Consider the following 12,229-nt stretch of genomic DNA (forward strand, 5'->3'; position numbering starts at 1 on the left):
GTCGTTCGACCTTACCTCGGTAGGGAGACCAAGCTTCACAAGCCTAGTAGGAGAGTCAGGCAAGGGGGCTTGGCCAGAAGTTCGAGTGTAAGGCTCGGCAGGACGTTCGACCTTACCTCGGCAGGGAGAACAAGCTTCCCAAGCCTAGTAGGAGAGTCAGGCAAGGGGGCTTGGCGGGAGTTCGAGTGTAAGGCTCGGCAGGACGTTCGACCTTACCTCGGCAGGGAGACCAAGCTTCCCAAGCCTAGTAGGAGAGTCAGGCAAGGGGGCTTGGCCGGAGTTTGAGTGTAAGGCTCGGCAAGATGTTCCCAAGCCATGTAGGAGAGTCAGGCAAGGGGACGTGGCCGGAGTTCGAGTGTAAGGCTCCGCAGGACGTTCGACCTTACCTCGGCAGGGAGACCAAGCTTCCCAAGCCAAGTAGGAGAGTCAGGCAAGGGGGCTTGGCCGGAGTTTGAGTGTAAGGCTCGGCAGGATGTTCGACCTTACCTCGGCAGGGAGACCAAGCTTCCCAAGCCTAGTAGGAGAATCAGGCAAGGGGGCTTGGCCGGAGTTTGAGTGTAAGGCTCGGCAGGACGTTCGACCTTACCTCGGCAGGGAGACCAAGCTTCCCAAGCCTAGTAGGGCCAGGCAAGGGGGCTTGGCCAGAAGTTCGAGTGTAAGGCTCAGCAGAACGTTCGACCTTACCTCGGCAGGGAGAACAAGCTTCCCAAGCCTAGTATGAGAGTCAGGCAAGGGGGCTTGGCCGGAGTTCGAGTGTATGGCTCGGCAGGAAGTTCCCAAGCCTATTAGGAGAGTCAGGCAAGGGGGCCTGGCCGGAAGTTCAAGTGTAAGCTCGGCGGGACGTTCGACCTTACCTAGTAGGAGAGCCAGGCAAGGGGGCTTGGCCGGAGTTCGAGCGTAAGGCTAGGCAGGACGTTCCCAAGCCGAGTAGGAGAGTCAGGCAAGGGGGCTTGGCCGGAATTCGAGTGTAAGGCGCGGCAGGACATTCCCAAGCCTAGTAGGAGAGTCAGGCAAGGGGGCAGGGCCGGAGTTCTAGTGTAAGGCTCGGCAGGACGTTCGACCTTACCTCGGCAGGGAGACCAAGCTTCCCAAGCCTAGTAGGAGAGTCAGGCAAGGGGGCTTGGCCGGAGTTCGAGTGTAAGGCTCGGCAGGATGTTCGACCTTACCTCGGCAGGGAGACCAAGCTTCCCAAGCCTAGTAGGAGAATCAGGCAAGCGGGCTTGGCCGGAAGTTCCAGTGTAAGGCTAGGCAGGACGTTCCCAAGCCTAGTAGGAGAGTCAGGCAAGGGGGCTCGGACGGAGTTCGAGTGTAAGACTCGGCAGGACGTTCCCAAGCCTAGAAGGCGAGTCAGGCAAGGGGGCTTGGCCGGAGTTCGAGTGTAAGGCTCGGCAGGACGTTCCCAAGCCGAGTAGGAGAGTCAGGCAAGGGGACTTGGCCAGAAGTTCGAGTGTAAGGCTCGGCAGGAAGTTCCCAATCCTAGTAGGAGAGTCAGGCAAGGGGGCTTGGCCGGAGTTCGAGTGTAAGGCTTGGCAGGACGTTCGACCTTACCTCGGCAGGGAGACCAAGCTTCCCAAGCCTAGTAGGAGAGTCAGGCAAGGGGGCTTGGCCGGAGTTTGAGTGTAAGGCTCGGCAGGACGTTCGACCTTACCTCGGCAGGGAGACCAAGCTTCCCAAGCCTAGTAGGAGAGTCAGGCAAGGGGTCTTGGACGGGGTTCGAGTGTAAGGCTCGGCAGGACGTTCGACCTTACCTCGGCAGGGAGACCAAGCTTCCCAAGCCTAGTAGAAGAGTCAGGCAAGGGGGCTTGGCCGGAGTTCGAGTGTAAGGCTCTGCAGGACGTTCAACCTTACCTCGGCAGGGAGACCAAAATTCCCAAGCCTAGCAAGAGAGTCAGGCAAGGGGACGTGGCCGGAGTTCGAGTGTAAGGCTCGGTAGGACGTTCGACCTTACCTCGGTAGGGAGACCAAGCTTCCCAAGCCTAGTAGGAGAGTCAGGCAAGGGGGCTTGGCCGGAGTTTGAGTGTAAGGCTCGGCAAGATGTTCCCAAGCCATGTAGGAGAGTCAGGCAAGGGGACGTGGCCGGAGTTCGAGTGTAAGGCTCCGCAGGACGTTCGACCTTACCTCGGCAGGGAGACCAAGCTTCGTAAGCCTAGTAGGGTCAGGCAAGCGGGCTTGGCCGGAGTTCGAGTGTAAGGCTCGGCAGGCCGTTCGACCTTACCTCGGCAGGGAGACCAAGCTTCCCAAGCCAAGTAGGAGAGTCAGGCAAGGGGGCTTGGCCGGAGTTTGAGTGTAAGGCTCGGCAGGATGTTCGACCTTACCTCGGCAGGGAGACCAAGCTTCCCAAGCCTAGTAGGAGAATCAGGCAAGGGGGCTTGGCCGGAGTTTGAGTGTAAGGCTCGGCAGGACGTTCGACCTTACCTCGGCAGGGAGACCAAGCTTCCCAAGCCTAGTAGGGCCAGGCAAGGGGGCTTGGCCAGAAGTTCGAGTGTAAGGCTCAGCAGAACGTTCGACCTTACCTCGGCAGGGAGAACAAGCTTCCCAAGCCTAGTATGAGAGTCAGGCAAGGGGGCTTGGCCGGAGTTCGAGTGTATGGCTCGGCAGGAAGTTCCCAAGCCTATTAGGAGAGTCAGGCAAGGGGGCCTGGCCGGAAGTTCAAGTGTAAGCTCGGCAGGACGTTCGACCTTACCTAGTAGGAGAGCCAGGCAAGGGGGCTTGGCCGGAGTTCGAGCGTAAGGCTCGGCAGGACGTTCCCAAGCCGAGTAGGAGAGTCAGGCAAGGGGGCTTGGCCGGAATTCGAGTGTAAGGCGCGGCAGGACATTCCCAAGCCTAGTAGGAGAGTCAGGCAAGGGGGCATGGCCGGAGTTCGAGTGTAAGGCTCGGCAGGACGTTCGACCTTACCTCGGCAGGGAGACCAAGCTTCCCAAGCCTAGTAGGAGAGTCAGGCAAGGGGGCTTGGCCGGAGTTCGAGTGTGAGGCTCGGCAGGACGTTCGACCTTACCTCGGCAGGGAGACCAAAATTCCCCAGCCTAGCAAGAGAGTCAGGCAAGGGGGCTTGCACGGAGTTCGAATGTAAGGCTCGGCAGGACGTTCGACCTTACCTCGGTAGGGAGACCAAGCTTCCCAAGCCTAGTCGGAGAGTCAGGCAAGGGGGCTTGGCCGGAGTTTGAGTGTAAGGCTCGGCAGGACATTCCCAAGCCACGTAGGAGAGTCAGGCAAGGGGACGTGGCCGGAGTTCGAGTGTAAGGCTCGGCAGGACGTTCGACCTTACCTCGGCAGGGAGACCAAGCTTCGTAAGCCTAGCAGGGTCTGGCAAGCGGGCTTGGCCGGAGTTCGAGTGTAAGGCTCGGCAGGCCGCTCGACCTTACCTCGGCAGGGAGACCAAGCTTCCCAAGCCAAGTAGGAGAATCAGGCAAGGGGGCTTGGCCGGAGTTCGAGTGTAAGGCTCGGCAGGACGTTCGACCTTACCTCGGCAAGGAGACCAAGCTTCCCAAGCCTAGTAGGAGAGTCAGGCAAGGGGGCTTGGCCGGAGTTTGAGTGTAAGGCTCGACAGGACGTTCGACCTAACCTCGGCAGGGAGACCAAGCTTCCCAAGCCTAGTAGGAGAGTCAGGCAAGGGGTCTCGGAGGGGGTTCGAGTGTAAGGCTCGGCAGGACGTTCGACCTTACCTCGGCAGGGGGACCAAGCTTCCCAAGCCTAGTAGGAGAGTCAGGCAAGGGGGCTTGGCCGGAGTTCGAGTGTAAGGCTCGGCAGGACGTTCGACCTTACCTCGGCAGGGAGACCAAAATTCCCAAGCCTAGCAAGAGAGTCAGGCAAGGGGACGTGGCCGGAGTTCGAGTGTAAGGCTCGGCAGGCCGTTCGACCTTACCTCGGCAGGGAGACCAAGCTTCCCAAGCCAAGTAGGAGAGTCAGGCAAGGGGACGTGGACGGAGTTCGAGTGTAAGGCTCCGCAGGACGTTCGACCTTACCTCGGCAGGGAGACCAAGCTTCGTAAGCCTAGTAGGGTCAGGCAAGGGGGCTTGGCCGGAGTTCGAGTGTAAGGCTCGGCAGGCCGTTCGACCTTACCTTGGCAGGGAGACCAAGCTTCCCAAGCCAAGTAGGAGAGTCAGGCAAGGGGGCTTGGCCGGAGTTCGAGTGTAAGGCTCGGCAGGATGTTCGACCTTACCTCGGCAGGGAGACCAAGCTTCCCAAGCCTAGTAGGAGAATCAGGCAAGCGGGCTTGGCCGGAAGTTCCAGTGTAAGGCTAGGCAGGACGTTCCCAAGCCTAGTAGGAGAGTCAGGCAAGGGGGCTCGGACGGAGTTCGAGTGTAAGACTCGGCAGGACGTTCCCAAGCCTAGAAGGAGAGTCAGGCAAGGGGGCTTGGCCGGAGTTCGAGTGTAAGGCTCGGCAGGACGTTCGACCTTACCTCGGCAGGGAGACCAAGCTTCCCAAGCCTAGCAGGAGAGTGAGGCAAGGGGGCTTGGCCGGAGTTCGAGTGTAAGGCTCGGCAGGACGTTCGACCTTACCTAGTAGGAGAGTCAGGCAAGGGGGCTTGGCCGGAGTTCGAGTGTAAGGCTCGGCAGGAAGTTCCCAAGCCTAGTAGGAGAGTCAGGCAAGGGGGCTTGGCCAGAGTTTGAGTGTAAGGCTCGGCAGGACGTTCGACCTTACCTCGGCAGGGAGACCAAGCTTCCCAAGCCTAGTAGGAGAGTCAGGCAAGGGGGCTTGGCCGGAGTTCGAGTGTAAGGGTCGGCAGGACGTTCGACCTTACCTCGGCAGGGAGACCAAAATTCCCAAGCCTAGTAAGAGAGTCAGGCAAGGGGGCTTGCCCGGAGTTCGAGTGTAAGGCTCGGCAGGACGTTCGACCTTACCTCGGTAGGGAGACCAAGCTTCCCAAGCCTAGTAGGAGAGTCAGGCAAGGGGGCTTGGCCGGAGTTCGAGTGTAAGGCTCGGCAGGACGTTCGACCCTACCTCGGCAGGGAGACCAAGCTTCCCAAGCCTAGCAGGAGAGTGAGGCAAGGGGGCTTGGCCGGAGTTCGAGTGTAAGGCTCGGCAGGACGTTCGACCTTACCTCGGCAGGGAGACCAAGCTTCGTAAGACTAATAGGGTCAGGCAAGCGGGCTTGGCCGGAGTTCGAGTGTAAGGCTCGGCAGGACCTTCGACCTTACCTCGGCAGGGAGACCAAGCTTCCCAAGCCAAGTAGGAGAGTCAGGCAAGGGGACGTGGCCGGAGTTCGAGCGTAAGCCTCGGCAGGACGTTCCCAAGCCGAGTAGGAGAGTCAGGCAAGGGGGCCTGGCCGGAAGTTCGAGTGTGAGGCTCGGCGGGAAGTTCCGAAGCCTAGTAGGAGAGTCAGGCAAGGGGGCTTGGCCGGAGTTCGAGTGTAAGGCTTGGCAGGACGTTCGACCTTACCTTGGCAGGGAGACCAAGCTTCCCAAGCCTAGTAGGAGAGTCAGGCAAGGGGGCTTGGCCGGAGTTCGAGCGTAAGGCTCGGCAGGACGTTCCCAAGCCGAGTCGGAGAGTCAGGCAAGGGGGCTTGGCCGGAAGTTCGAGTGTGAGGCTCGGCGGGAAGTTCCCAAGCCTAGTAGGAGAGTCAGGCAAGGGGGCTTGGCCGGAGTTCGAGTGTAAGGCTCGGCAGGAAGTTCCCAAGCCTAGTAGGAGAGTCAGGCAAGGGGGCCTGGCCGGAAGTTCGAGTGTAAGCTCGGCAGTACGTTCGACCTTACCTAGTAGGAGAGTCAGGCTAGGGGGCTTGGCCGGAGTCCGAGTGTAAGGCTCGACAGGACGTTCGACCCTACCTCTGCAGGGAGACCAAGCTTTCCAAGCCTAGTAGGAGAGTCAGGCAAGGGGGCTTGGCCGGAGTTCGAGTGTAAGGCTCGGCAGGACGTTCCCAAGCCTAGTAGGAGAGTCAGGCAAGGGGGCTTGGCCGGAGTTCGAGTGTAAGGCTCGGCAGGACGTTCCCAAGCCTAGTAGGAGAGTCAGGCAAGAGGGCCTGGCTGGAGTTCGAGTGTAAGGCCCGGCAGGACGTTCCCAAGCCTAGTGGGAGAGTCAAGCAAGGGGGCTTGGCCAGAGTTCGAGTGTAAGGCTCGGCAGGACGTTCGACCTAACCGCGGCAGGGAGACCAAGCTTCCCAAGCCTAGTATGAGAGTCAGGCAAGGGGGCTTGGCCGGAGTTCCAGTGTAAGGCTCGGCAGGAAGTTCCCAAGCCTAGTAGGAGAGTCAGGCAAAGGGGCTTGGCCGGAGTTCGAGTGTAAGGCTCGGCAGGAAGTTCCCAAGCCTAGTAGGAGAGTCAGGCAAGGGGGCCTGCCCGGAAGTTCGAGTGTAAGCTCGGCAGGACGTTCGACCTTACCTAGTAGGGGAGTCAGGCAAGGGGGCTTGGCCAGAGTTCGAGCGTAAGGCTCGGCAGGACGTTCCCAAGCCGAGTAGGAGAGTCAGGCAAGGGGGCTTGGGCGGAAGTTCGAGTGTGAGGCTCGGCGGGAAGTTCCCAAGCCTAGTAGGAGAGTCAGGCAAGGGGGCTTGGCCGGAGTTCGAGTGTAAGGCTCGGCAGGAAGTTCCCAAGCCTACTAGGAGAGTCAGGCAAGGGGGATTGGCCAGAGTTCGAGTGTAAGGCTCGGCAGGGCGTTCGACCTTACCTCGGCAGGGAGAACAAGCTTCCCAAGCCTAGTACGAGAGTCAGGCAAGGGGGCTTGGCCGGAGTTCGAGTGTAAGGCTCGGCAGGACATTCGACCTTACCTCGGCAGGGAGACCAAGCTTCCCAAGACTTGTCGGAGAGTCAGGCAAGGGGGCTTGGCCAGAGTTCGAGTGTAAGGCTCGGCAGGACGTTCCCAAGCCTAGTAGGAGAGTCAGGCAAGGGGGCTTGGCCGGAGTTTGAGTGTAAGGCTCGGCAGGACGTTCGACCTTACCTCGGCAGGGAGACCAAGCTTCCCAAGCCAAGTAGGAGAGTCAGGCAAGGGGGCCTGGCCAGAGTTCGAGTGTAAGGCTCGGCAGGATGTTCGACCTTACCTCGGCAGGGAGACCAAGCTTTCCAAGCCTAGTAGGAGAGTCAGGCAAGGGGGCTTGGCCAGAGTTCGAGTGTAAGGCTCCGCAGGACGTTCAACCTTACCTCGGCAGGGAGACCAAGCTTCGCAAGCCTAGTAGGGTCAGGCAAGCGGGCTTGGCCGGAGTTCGAGTGTAAGGCTCGGCAGGCCGTTCGACCTTACCTCGGCAGGGAGACCAAGCTTCCCAAGCCTAGTAGGAGAGTCAGGCAAGGGGGCTTGGCCGGAGTTCGAGTGTAAGGGTCGGCAGGACGTTCGACCTTACCTCGGCAGGGAGACCAAAATTCCCAAGCCTAGTAAGAGAGTCAGGCAAGGGGGCTTGCCCGGAGTTCGAGTGTAAGGCTCGGCAGGACGTTCGACCTTACCTCGGTAGCGAGACCAAGCTTCCCAAGCCTAGTAGGAGAGTCAGGCAAGGGGGCTTGGCCGGAGTTCGAGTGTAAGGCTCGGCAGGACGTTCGACCCTACCTCGGCAGGGAGACCAAGCTTCCCAAGCCTAGCAGGAGAGTGAGGCAAGGGGGCTTGGCCGGAGTTCGAGTGTAAGGCTCGGCAGGACGTTCGACCTTACCTCGGCAGGGAGACCAAGCTTCGTAAGACTAATAGGGTCAGGCAAGCGGGCTTGGCCGGAGTTCGTGTGTACGGCTCGGCAGGACCTTCGACCTTACCTCGGCAGGGAGACCAAGCTTCCCAAGCCAAGTAGGAGAGTCAGGCAAGGGGACGTGGCCGGAGTTCGAGCGTAAGCCTCGGCAGGACGTTCCCAAGCCGAGTAGGAGAGTCAGGCAAGGGGGCCTGGCCGGAAGTTCGAGTGTGAGGCTCGGCGGGAAGTTCCGAAGCCTAGTAGGAGAGTCAGGCAAGGGGGCTTGGCCGGAGTTCGAGTGTAAGGCTTGGCAGGACGTTCGACCTTACCTCGGCAGGGAGACCAAGCTTCCCAAGCCTAGTAGGAGAGTCAGGCAAGGGGGCTTGGCCGGAGTTCGAGCGTAAGGCTCGGCAGGACGTTCCCAAGCCGAGTCGGAGAGTCAGGCAAGGGGGCTTGGCCGGAAGTTCGAGTGTGAGGCTCGGCGGGAAGTTCCCAAGCCTAGTAGGAGAGTCAGGCAAGGGGGCTTGGCCGGAGTTCGAGTGTAAGGCTCGGCAGGAAGTTCCCAAGCCTAGTAGGAGAGTCAGGCAAGGGGGCCTGGCCGGAAGTTCGAGTGTAAGCTCGGCAGGACGTTCGACCTTACCTAGTAGGAGAGTCAGGCTAGGGGGCTTGGCCGGAGTCCGAGTGTAAGGCTCGACAGGACGTTCGACCCTACCTCTGCAGGGAGACCAAGCTTTCCAAGCCTAGTAGGAGAGTCAGGCAAGGGGGCTTGGCCGGAGTTCGAGTGTAAGGCTCGGCAGGACGTTCCCAAGCCTAGTAGGAGAGTCAGGCAAGGGGGCTTGGCCGGAGTTCGAGTGTAAGGCTCGGCAGGACGTTCCCAAGCCTAGTAGGAGAGTCAGGCAAGAGGGCCTGGCCGGAGTTCGAGTGTAAGGCCCGGCAGGACGTTCCCAAGCCTAGTGGGAGAGTCAAGCAAGGGGGCTTGGCCAGAGTTCGAGTGTAAGGCTCGGCAGGACGTTCGACCTAACCGCGGCAGGGAGACCAAGCTTCCCAAGCCTAGTATGAGAGTCAGGCAAGGGGGCTTGGCCGGAGTTCCAGTGTAAGGCTCGGCAGGAAGTTCCCAAGCCTAGTAGGAGAGTCAGGCAAAGGGGCTTGGCCGGAGTTCGAGTGTAAGGCTCGGCAGGAAGTTCCCAAGCCTAGTAGGAGAGTCAGGCAAGGGGGCCCGCCCGGAAGTTCGAGTGTAAGCTCGGCAGGACGTTCGACCTTACCTAGTAGGGGAGTCAGGCAAGGGGGCTTGGCCAGAGTTCGAGCGTAAGGCTCGGCAGGACGTTCCCAAGCCGAGTAGGAGAGTCAGGCAAGGGGGCTTGGGCGGAAGTTCGAGTGTGAGGCTCGGCGGGAAGTTCCCAAGCCTAGTAGGAGAGTCAGGCAAGGGGGCTTGGCCGGAGTTCGAGTGTAAGGCTCGGCAGGAAGTTCCCAAGCCTACTAGGAGAGTCAGGCAAGGGGGATTGGCCAGAGTTCGAGTGTAAGGCTCGGCAGGGCGTTCGACCTTACCTCGGCAGGGAGAACAAGCTTCCCAAGCCTAGTACGAGAGTCAGGCAAGGGGGCTTGGCCGGAGTTCGAGTGTAAGGCTCGGCAGGACATTCGACCTTACCTCGGCAGGGAGACCAAGCTTCCCAAGACTTGTCGGAGAGTCAGGCAAGGGGGCTTGGCCAGAGTTCGAGTGTAAGGCTCGGCAGGACGTTCCCAAGCCTAGTAGGAGAGTCAGGCAAGGGGGCTTGGCCGGAGTTTGAGTGTAAGGCTCGGCAGGACGTTCGACCTTACCTCGGCAGGGAGACCAAGCTTCCCAAGCCAAGTAGGAGAGTCAGGCAAGGGGGCCTGGCCAGAGTTCGAGTGTAAGGCTCGGCAGGATGTTCGACCTTACCTCGGCAGGGAGACCAAGCTTTCCAAGCCTAGTAGGAGAGTCAGGCAAGGGGGCTTGGCCAGAGTTCGAGTGTAAGGCTCCGCAGGACGTTCAACCTTACCTCGGCAGGGAGACCAAGCTTCGCAAGCCTAGTAGGGTCAGGCAAGCGGGCTTGGCCGGAGTTCGAGTGTAAGGCTCGGCAGGCCGTTCGACCTTACCTCGGCAGGCAGACCAAGCTTCCCAAGCCAAGTAGGAGAGTCAGGCAAGGGGACGTGGCCGGAGTTCGAGTGTAAGGCTCGGCAGGACGTTCGACCTTACCTCGGCCGGGAGACCAAGCTTCCCAAGCCAAGTAGGAGAGTCAGGCAAGGGGGCTTGGCCGGAGTTTGAGTGTAAGGCTCGGCAGGACGTTCGACCTTACCTCGGCAGGGAGACCAAGCTTCCCAAGCCTAGTAGGAGAGTCAGGCAAGGGGTCTTGGACGGGGTTCGAGTGTAAGGCTCGGCAGGACGTTCGACCTTACCTCGGCAGGGAGACCAAGCTTCCCAAGCCTAGTAGAAGAGTCAGGCAAGGGGGCTTGGCCGGAGTTCGAGTGTAAGGCTCGGCAGGACGTTCGACCTTACCTCGGCAGGGAGACCAAAATTCCCAAGCCTAGCAAGAGAGTCAGGCAAGGGGACGTGGCCGGAGTTCGAGTGTAAGGCTCGGCAGGATGTTCGACCTTACCTCGGCAGGGAGACCAAGCTTCCCAAGCCTAGTAGGAGAATCAGGCAAGCGGGCTTGGCCGGAAGTTCCAGTGTAAGGCTCGGCAGGACGTTCCCAAGCCTAGTAGGAGAGTCAGGCAAGGGGGCTCGGACGGAGTTCGAGTGTAAGACTCGGCAGGACGTTCCCAAGCCTAGAAGGAGAGTCAGGCAAGGGGGCTTGGCCGGAGTTCGAGTGTAAGGCTCGGCAGGACGTTCTCAAGCCGAGTAGGAGAGTCAGGCAAGGGGACTTGGCCAGAAGTTCGAGTGTAAGGCTCGGCAGGAAGTTCCCAATCCTAGTAGGAGCGTCAGGCAAGGGGGCTTGGCCGGAGTTCGAGTGTAAGGCTCGGCAGGACGTTCGACCTTACCTCGGCAGGGAGACCAAGCTTCCCAAGCCTAGTAGGAGAGTCAGGCAAGGGGGCTTGGCCGGAGTTTGAGTGTAAGGCTCGGCAGGACGTTCGACCTTACCTCGGCAGGGAGACCAAGCTTCCCAAGCCTAGTAGAAGAGTCAGGCAAGGGGGCTTGGCCGGAGTTCGAGTGTAAGGCTCGGCAGGACGTTCGACCTTACCTCGGCAGGGAGACCAAAATTCCCAAGCCTAGCAAGAGAGTCAGGCAAGGGGACGTGGCCGGAGTTCGAGTGTAAGGCTCGGCAGGACGTTCGACCTTACCTCGGTAGGGAGACCAAGCTTCCCAAGCCTAGTAGGAGAGTCAGGCAAGGGGGCTTGGCCGGAGTTTGAGTGTAAGGCTCGGCAAGATGTTCCCAAGCCATGTAGGAGAGTCAGGCAAGGGGACGTGGCCGGAGTTCGAGTGTAAGGCTCCGCAGGACGTTCGACCTTACCTCGGCAGGGAGACCAAGCTTCGTAAGCCTAGTAGGGTCAGGCAAGCGGGCTTGGCCGGAGTTCGAGTGTAAGGCTCGGCAGGCCGTTCGACCTTACCTCGGCAGGGAGACCAAGCTTCCCAAGCCAAGTAGGAGAGTCAGGCAAGGGGGCTTGGCCGGAGTTTGAGTGTAAGGCTCGGCAGGATGTTCGACCTTACCTCGGCAGGGAGACCAAGCTTCCCAAGCCTAGTAGGAGAATCAGGCAAGGGGGCTTGGCCGGAGTTCGAGTGTAAGGCTCGGCAGGCCGTTCGACCTTACCTTGGCAGGGAGACCAAGCTTCCCAAGCCTAGCAGGAGAGTGAGGCAAGGGGGCTTGGCCGGAGTTCGAGTGTAAGGCTCGGCAGGACGTTCGACCTTACCTAGTAGGAGAGTCAGGCAAGGGGGCTTGGCCGGAGTTCGAGTGTAAGGCTCGGCAGGAAGTTCCCAAGCCTAGTAGGAGAGTCAGGCAAGGGGGCTTGGCCAGAGTTCGAGTGTAAGGCTCGGCAGGACGTTCGACCTTACCTCGGCAGGGAGACCAAGCTTCCCAAGCCTAGCAGGAGAGTGAGGCAAGGGGGCTTGGCCGGAGTTCGAGTGTAAGGCTCGGCAGGACGTTCGACCTTACCTAGTAGGAGAGTCAGGCAAGGGGGCTTGGCCGGAGTTCAAGTGTAAGGCTCGGCAGGAAGTTCCCAAGCCTAGTAGGAGAGTCAGGCAAGGAGGCTTGGCCGGAGTTTGAGTGTAAGGCTCGGCAGGACGTTCGACCTTACCTCGGCAGGGAGACCAAGCTTCCCAAGCCTAGTAGGAGAGTCAGGCAAGGGGGCTTGGCCGGAGTTCGAGTGTAAGGGTCGGCAGGACGTTCGACCTTACCTCGGCAGGGAGACCAAAATTCCCAAGCCTAGTAAGAGAGTCAGGCAAGGGGGCTTGCCCGGAGTTCGAGTGTAAGGCTCGGCAGGACGTTCGACCTTACCTCGGTAGGGAGACCAAGCTTCCCAAGCCTAGTAGGAGAGTCAGGCAAAGGGGCTTGGCCGGAGTTCGAGTGTAAGGCTCGGCAGGACGTTCGACCCTACCTCGGCAGGGAGACCAAGCTTCCCAAGCCTAGCAGGAGAGTGAGGCAAGGGGGCTTGGCCGGAGTTCGAGTGTAAGGCTCGGCAGGACGTTCGACCTTACCTCGGCAGGGAG

Source organism: Vidua macroura (genome assembly GCF_024509145.1).
Source record: "Vidua macroura isolate BioBank_ID:100142 chromosome W unlocalized genomic scaffold, ASM2450914v1 whyW_random_scaffold_67, whole genome shotgun sequence".
In the NCBI taxonomy this organism is placed as follows: Eukaryota; Metazoa; Chordata; class Aves; order Passeriformes; family Viduidae; genus Vidua; species Vidua macroura.